A 7,708-nucleotide genomic window follows, 5' to 3' on the forward strand; every position below is an offset into this window, starting at 1 on the left:
TGAGAGTGTGGGTGGTGTGTGGGGGGATGGGGTCAGTGAGAGTGTGGATGGTTGGGGGGTGGGGTCAATGAGAATCTGGGTGGGTGTAGGGTGTTGATGATGTCAGTGAGAGTGTGTGTGGGTCTGGGGGGTTGATTGGGTCAGTGAGAGTGTGGGTGGGTGTAGGGGGGTTGATGGGGTCAGTGAGAGTGTGGATGGGTTTGGTAGGGGATGCGGTTAGTGAGTGTGTGGGTGGGGGTCAGTGAGTGTGTGGATGAGGTGGGTGGGATGGGGTCAGTGAGTGTGTGGGTGGGTGTGTGGGGGGATGGGGGTCAGTGAGTGTGTGGATAATGGTCGGGGGGATGGGGTCAGTGAGAGTCTGGGGGTGAGTGGGGCGGATGGAGTCAGAGAGAGTGTGGGTGGGTGTGGGGGGGGATGGAGTCGTTGAGAGTGTGGATGATGTTGGGGGGGAATGGGGTCAGTGAGTGTGTGGGTGGGTATGAGGGGGGATGGGGTCAGTGAGAGTGTGCGTGGGTGTGGGGGGGGTTGATTGGGTCAGTGAGAGTGTGGATGGGTGTGTGGGGGGGATGGGGTCAGTGAGAGTGTGTATGGTGTCGGGGTGGATGGGGTCAATGTGAGAGTGGAGGGTCTGAGAGGGGATGAGGTCAATGAGAGTCTGGGTGGGTGTGGGGTGTTGATGGGGTCAGTGAGAGTGTGGATTCGTATGGGGTGAATGGGGTCAGTGAGAGTATGTGTGTGTGGGGGGGAAGGGGTCAGTGAGAGTGTGGATGGGTGTGGGGGGGGATGGGGTCAGTGAGAGTGTGGATGGGTGTGGGAGGGGATGGGGTCAGTGAGAGTGTGGATGGGTGTGGGGGGGGAAGGGTCAGTGAGAGTGTGGATGGGTGTGGGGGGGATGGGGTCAGTCAGAGTGTGGATGGGTGTGGGGGGGGTTGATTGGGTCAGTGAGAGTGTGGATGGGTGTGTGGGGGGGATGGGGTCAGTGAGAGTGTGGGTGTGAGGGGGATGGGGTCAGTGAGAGTGTGGATGGTGTCGGGGTGGATGGGGTCAATGTGAGAGTGGAGGGTCTGAAGGGGGGATGAGGTCAATGAGAGTCTGGGTGGGTGTGGGGTGTTGATGGGGTCAGTGAGAGTGTGGGTGGGTGTAGGGGGGTTGATGGGGTCAGTGAGTGTGGATTCGTATGGGGTGAATGGGGTCAGTGAGAGTATGTGTGTGTGTGGCGGGGGAAGGGGTCAGTGAGAGTGTGGATGGGTGTGGGGGGGGATGGGGTCAGTGAGAGTGTGGATGGTGGGGGGGGCGACGGGGTCAGTCTGAGCGTGGATGGTGTTGGGGGGAATGGGGGTCAGTGAATGTGTGGAGGGTGTGGGGTTATGGGGTCAGTGAGAGTGTGGGTGGTGTGGGGGGGATGGGTTCAGTGAGAGTGTCGGGGGGTGTGTTGGGGGATGGGGCAGTGAGAGTGTGGATGGGTGTGGGGGGAATGGGGTCATTGAGAGTGTGGATGGGTTTGGTGGGGGATGCGGTTAGTGAGTGTGTGGGTAGGTCAGTGAGAGTGTGGGGTGTGTGTTGGGGGATGAGGGCAGTCTGAGCGTGGATGGTGTTGGGGGGAATGGGGTCAGTGAGTGTGTGGAGGGTGTGGGGTTATGGGGTCAGTGAGATTCTGGGTGTGTGTGGGGCGGATGGAGTCAGAGTGTGGGTGGGTGTGGGGGGGGGATGGAGTCATTGAGAGCGTGGATGGGTGTGGGGGGGTGATGGGGTCAGTGAGAGTGTGGATGGGTGTGGGGGGGGTTGATGGGGTCAGTGAGAGTGTGTGTGTGGGGGGATGGGTCAGTTAGAGTGTGGGTGTTTGTGATGCGGGGTTGGGTCAGTGAGAGTGTGGGTGTGAGGGGGATGGGGTCAGTGAGAGTGTGGATGGTGTCGGGGTGGATGGGGTCAATGTGAGAGTGGAGGGTCTGGGGGGGGGATGAGGTCAATGAGAGTCTGGGTGGGTGTGGGGTGTTGATGGGGTCAGTGAAAGTGTGCGTGGGTCTGGGGGGATTGATTGGGCCAGTGAGAGTGTGGGTGGGTGTAGGGTGGTTGATGGGGTCAGTGAGATTGTGAATTTGTATGGGGTGAATGGGGTAAGTGTGAGTGTGGGTGTGGGGGGCGTTGGATGGGACCAGTGAGAGTGTGGATGGGTTTGGGGGGAATGGGGTCAGTGAGAGTGTTGGGGTGTATGGTGGGATGGGGTCAGTGAGAGTGTGGATGGGTTTGGGGAGGATGGGGTCAGTGAGAGTGTGGATGGGTTTGGGGGGATGGGGTCAGTGAGAGTGTGGATGTGTTTGGGGGGGGTGGGGTCAGTGAGAGTGTGGGGGTTGTGTTGGGGGATGGGGCAGTGAGAGTGTGGATGGGTGTGGGGGGAATGGGGTCATTGAGAGTGTGGATGGGTTTGGTGGGGGATGCGGTTAGTGAGTGTGTGGGTAGGTGTGTCAGGGGGTGGGGGTCAGTGAGTGTGTGGATGATGTGGGGGGGATGGGGTCAGTGAGTGTGTGGGTGGGTGTGTGGGGGGATGGGGGTCAGTGAGTGTGTGGATGATGGTGGGGGGGTGGGGTCAGTGAGAGTCTGGGTGTGTGTGGGGCGGATGGAGTCAGAGAGAGTGTGGGTGGGTGTGGGCGGGGGGATGGAGTCATTGAGAGTGTGGATGGGTGTGGGGGGGGTTGATGGGGTCAGTGAGAGTGTGTGTGTGGGGGGATGGGTCAGTTAGAGTGTGGTTGTTTGTGATGCGGGGTTGGGTCAGTGAGAGTGTGGGTGAGGGGGATGGGGTCAGTGAGAGTGTGGATGGTGTCGGGGTGGATGGGGTCAATGTGAGAGTGGAGGGTCTGGGGGGGGATGAGGTCAACGAGAGTCTGGGTGGGTGTGGGGTGTTGATGGGGTCAGTGAAAGTGTGGGTGGGTCTGGGGGGATTGATTGGGTCAGTGAGAGTGTGGGTGGGTGTAGGGGGGTTGATGGGGTCAGTGAGAGTGTGTGTGTGTGTGTGGGGGGGGGGATGGGGTCAGTGAGAGTGTGGTTGGGTGTGTGGGGGGGAATGGGATCAGTGATACTGAGGGTGTGTGTGGGGGGGGATGGGGTCAGTGAAAATTTTGAAGGGGTTGGGGGGATGTGGTCAGTGAGCGAGTGGGTATCGGGGGGTGGGGTCAGTGAGAGTGTGGATGGGTTTGGGGTGAATGGGGTCAGTGAGAGTGTGGGTGGGTGTGGGGCGGAATGGGATCAGTGAGTGTGGGTGGGTGTGGGGGGGATGGGGTCAGTGAGAGTGTGGAGGGATGGGGTCAGGGAGAGTGTAGATGGGTTTGGGAGGGGATGGGGTCAGTGAGAATGTGGGTGGTGTGGGGGGGTTGTGGTCAGTGAGAGTGTTGGTGTGTGTGGGGGTGATGGGTCAGTGAGGGTGTCGATGGGTGTGGAGGGGGATGAGGTCAGTGAGAGTGTGGGTGTGTGTGGGGGTGATGGGGTCAGTGAGAGTGTGGGAGGGTGTGGGGGTGATGGGGTCAGTGAGAGTGTGGGAGGGTGTGGGAGGGAATGGGGTCAGTGAGAGTGTGGATGAGTTTGGGGGGGATGGCGTCAGTGAGAGTGTGGGTGGGTTTGGGGGTGATGAGGTCAGTGAGTGTGTGGGTGGGTGTGGGCGGATGGGGTCAGTGAGAGTGTGGGTGGGTTGGGGGGATGGGGTCAGTGAAAGTGTGGGTGGGTGTGGGGGCGATGGGGTCAGTGAGAGTGTGGGTGGGTTTTGGGGGTGATGGGGTCAGAGAGAGTGTGGGGGGAGATGAGGTCTGTGAGAGTGTGGGTGGGTGTGGGGGGGCGATGGGGTCAGTGAGATTATGGATGGGTGTGGGGGTGGATGGTGTCAGTGAGAGTGTGGGTGGGTGTGGGTGGGGTCAGTGAGAGAGTGGGTGGGTGTGGAGGGGAATGGGGTCGGTGAGAGTGTGGTGGGGGACTGTGGGGGTGATGGGGTCAGTGAGAGTGTGGATGCGTGTGGGGGGGATGAGGTCAGTGAGAGTGTGGGTGTGTGTGGTGGTGATGGGGTCAGTGAGAGTGTGGGAGGGTGTGGGGGTGATAGGGTCAGTGAGAGTGTGGGAGGGTATGGGGGGAGGGGGTCTGTGAGAGTGTGGGTGGGTTTGGGGGGGGATGGCATCAGTGAGAGTGTGGGTGGGTTTGGGGGGGATGAGGTCAGTGAGTGTGTGGGTGTGTGTGCGAGGGATGGGGTCAGTGAGAGTGTGGATGGGTTGGGGGGGATGGGGTCAGTGAAAGTGTGGGTGGGTGTGCGGGCGATGGGGTCAGTGAGAGTGTGGGTGGGTTTAGGGGGTGATGGGGTCAGTGAGAGTGTGGGGGGATGGTGTCTGTGAGAGTGTGGGTGGGTGTGGGGGGGCGATGGGGTCAGTGAGATTATGGATGGGTGTGAGGGTGGATGGTGTCAGTGAGAGTGAGAGTGGGTGTGGGAGGGATGTGGTCAGTGAGAGTATGGGTGGGTGTGGGTGGGGATGGGGTCAGTGAGAGAGTGGGTGGGTGTGGAGGGGCATGGGGTCGGTGAGAGTGTGGTGGGTGTGGAGGGGGGTGGGGTCGGTGAGAGTGTGGTGGGGGGGTGTGGGGATGATGGGGTCAGTGAGAGTGTGGATGCGTGTGGGGGGGATGAGGTCAGTGAGAGTGTGGGTGTGTGTGGGGGTGATGGGGTCAGTGAGAGTGTGGGAGGGTGTGGGGGTGATAGGGTCAGTGAGAGTGTGGGAGGGTATGGGGGGGAGGAAGTTTGTGAGAGTGTGGGTGGGTTTGGGGGGGATGGCATCAGTGAGAATGTGGGTGGGTTTGGGGGAGATGAGGTCAGTGAGTGTGTGGGTGTGTGTGTGCGAGGGATGGGGTCAGTGAGAGTGTGGATGGGTTGGGGGGGATGGGGTCAGTGAAAGTGTGGGTGGGTGTGGGGGCGATGGGGTCAGTGAAAGTGTGGGTGGGTGTGGGGGCGATGGGGTCAGTGAGAGTGTGGGTGGGTGTGGGGGGGCGATGGGGTCAGTGAGATTATGGATGGGTGTGGGGGTGGATGGTGTCAGTGAGAGTGAGAGTGGGTGTGGGGGGGATGTGGTCAGTGAGCGTGTGGGTGGGTGTGGGTGGGGATGGGGTCAGTGAGAGAGTGGGTGGGTGTGGAGGGGATGGGGTCGGTGAGAGTGTGGTGGGGGGTGTGGGGATGATGGGGTCAGTGAGAGTGTGGATGCGTGTGGGGGGGATGAGGTCAGTGAGAGTGTGGGAGGGTGTGGGGGTGATAGGGTCAGTGAGAGTGTGGGAGGGCATGGGGGGAGGGGGTCTGTGAGAGTGTGGGTGGGTTGGGGGGGATGGCATCAGTGAGAGTGTGGGTGGGTTTGGGGGGGGATGAGGTCAGTGAGTGTGTGGGTGTGTGTGTGCGAGGGATGGGGTCAGTGAGAGTGTGGATGGGTTGGGGGGGATGGGGTCAGTGAAAGTGTGGGTGGGTTTAGGGGGTGATGGGGTCAGTGAGAGTGTGGGTGGGTTTAGGGGGTGATGGGGTTAGTGAGAGTGTGGGGGGATGGTGTCTGTGAGAGTGTGGGTGGGGTGGGGGGGCGATGGGGTCAGTGAGATTATGGATGGGTGTGGGGGTGGATGGTGTCAGTGAGAGTGGGTGTGGGAGGGATGTGGTCAGTGAGAGTGTGGGTGGGTGTGGGTGGGGATGGGGTCAGTGAGAGAGTGGATGGGTGTGGAGGGGGATGGGGTCGGTGAGAGTGTGGTGGGTGTGGAGGGGGGTGGGGTCGGTGAGAGTGTGGTGGGGGGGTGTGGGGTGATGGGGTCAGTGAGAGTGTGGGAGGGTGTGGGGGTGATAGGGTCAGTGAGAGTGTGGGAGGGTATGGGGGAGGGGGTCTGTGAGAGTGTGGGTGGGTTGGGGGGGATGGCATCAGTGAGAGTGTGGGTGGGTTTGGGGGGGGATGAGGTCAGTGAGTGTGTGTGTGTGTGTGTGCGAGGGATGGGGTCAGTGAGAGTGTGGATGGGTGGGGGGGATGGGGTCAGTGAAAGTGTGGGTGGGTTTAGGGGGTGATGGGGTCAGTGAGAGTGTGGGGGGATGGTGTCTGTGAGAGTGTGGGTGGGTGTGTGGGGGCGATGGGGTCAGTGAGATTATGGATGGGTGTGGGAGTGGATGGTGTCAGTGAGAGTGAGAGTGGGTGTGGGAGGGATGTGGTCAGTGAGAGTGTGGGTGGGTTTGGGTGGGGATGGGGTCAGTGAGAGAGTGGGTGGGTGTGGAGGGGGATGGGGTCGGTGAGAGTGTGGTGGGTGTGGAGGGGGGTGGGGTCGGTGAGAGTGTGGTGGGGGGGTGTGGGGGGGATGGGGTCAGTGAGAGTGTGGGTGGGTTTGGGGGGGAGGGGGTCAGTGAGAGTGTGGATGGGTTGGGGGGGATGGGGTCAGTGAGAGTGTGGGAGGGTGTTTGGGGGGGGGATGGGGTCAGTGAGAGTGTGGTGGGTGGGTTTGGGGGGATGGGGTCAGTGAGAGTGTGGATGGGTTGGGGGGGATGGGGTCAGTGAGAGTGTGGGAGGGTGTTTGGGGGGGGATGGGGTCAGTGAGAGTGCGGTGGGTGGGTTTGGGGGGGATGGGGTCAGTGAGAGTGTGGTGGGTGGGTTTGGGGGGGATGGGGTCAGTGAGAGTGTGGGAGGGTGTTTGCGGGGGGGATGGGGTCAGTGAGAGTGTGGGTGGGTTTGGGGGGGAGGGGGTCAGTGAGAGTGTGGATGGGTTGGGGGGGATGGGGTCAGTGAGAGTGTGGGAGGGTGTTTGGGGGGGGATGGGGTCAGTGAGAGTGTGGTGGGTGGGTTTGGGGGGGATGGGGTCAGTGAGAGTGTGGGAGGGTGTTTGCGGGGGGGATGGGGTCAGTGAGAGTGTGGGAGGGTGTTTGCGGGGGGGATGGGGTCAGTGAGAGTGTGGATGGGTTGGGGGGGATGGGGTCAGTGAGAGTGTGGGGGGTGTTTGGGGGGGATGGAGTCAGTGAGAGTGTGGGGGGTGTTTGGGGGGGTGTGGGGTCAGTGAGAGTGTGGTGGGTGGGTTTGGGGGGGATGGGGTCAGTGAGAGTGTGGGAGGGTGTTTGCGGGGGGGATGGGGTCAGTGAGAGTGTGGGAGGGTGTTTGCGGGGGGGATGGGGTCAGTGAGAGTGTGGTGGGTGGGTTTGGGGGGGATGGGGTCAGTGAGAGTGTGGATGGGTTGGGGGGGATGGGGTCAGTGAGAGTGTGGATGGGTTGGGGGGGATGGGGTCAGTGAGAGTGTGGGGGGTGTTGGGGGGGATGGGGTCAGTGAGAGTGTGGGGGGTGTTTGGGGGGGTGTGGGGTCAGTGAGAGTGTGGTGGGTGGGTTTGGGGGGGATGGGGTCAGTGAGAGTGTGGGAGGGTGTTTGGGGGGGATGGGGTCAGTGAGAGTGTGGGAGGGTGTTTGCGGGGGGGATGGGGTCAGTGAGAGTGTGGTGGGTGGGTTTGGGGGGGATGGGGTCAGTGAGAGTGTGGATGGGTTGGGGGGGATGGGGTCAGTGAGAGTGTGGATGGGTTGGGGGGGATGGGGTCAGTGAGAGTGTGGGGGGTGTTTGGGGGGTGTGGGGTCAGTGAGAGTGTGGGAGGGTGTTTGGGGGGGATGGGGTCAGTGAGAGTGTGGGAGGGTGTTTGGGGGGTGGATGGTGTGGGCAGGGAATGGGTTAATTGCTGACCTTGATGACGCGTTAC

This window comes from Hemiscyllium ocellatum, chromosome 11, assembly GCF_020745735.1.
Source record: "Hemiscyllium ocellatum isolate sHemOce1 chromosome 11, sHemOce1.pat.X.cur, whole genome shotgun sequence".
In the NCBI taxonomy this organism is placed as follows: Eukaryota; Metazoa; Chordata; class Chondrichthyes; order Orectolobiformes; family Hemiscylliidae; genus Hemiscyllium; species Hemiscyllium ocellatum.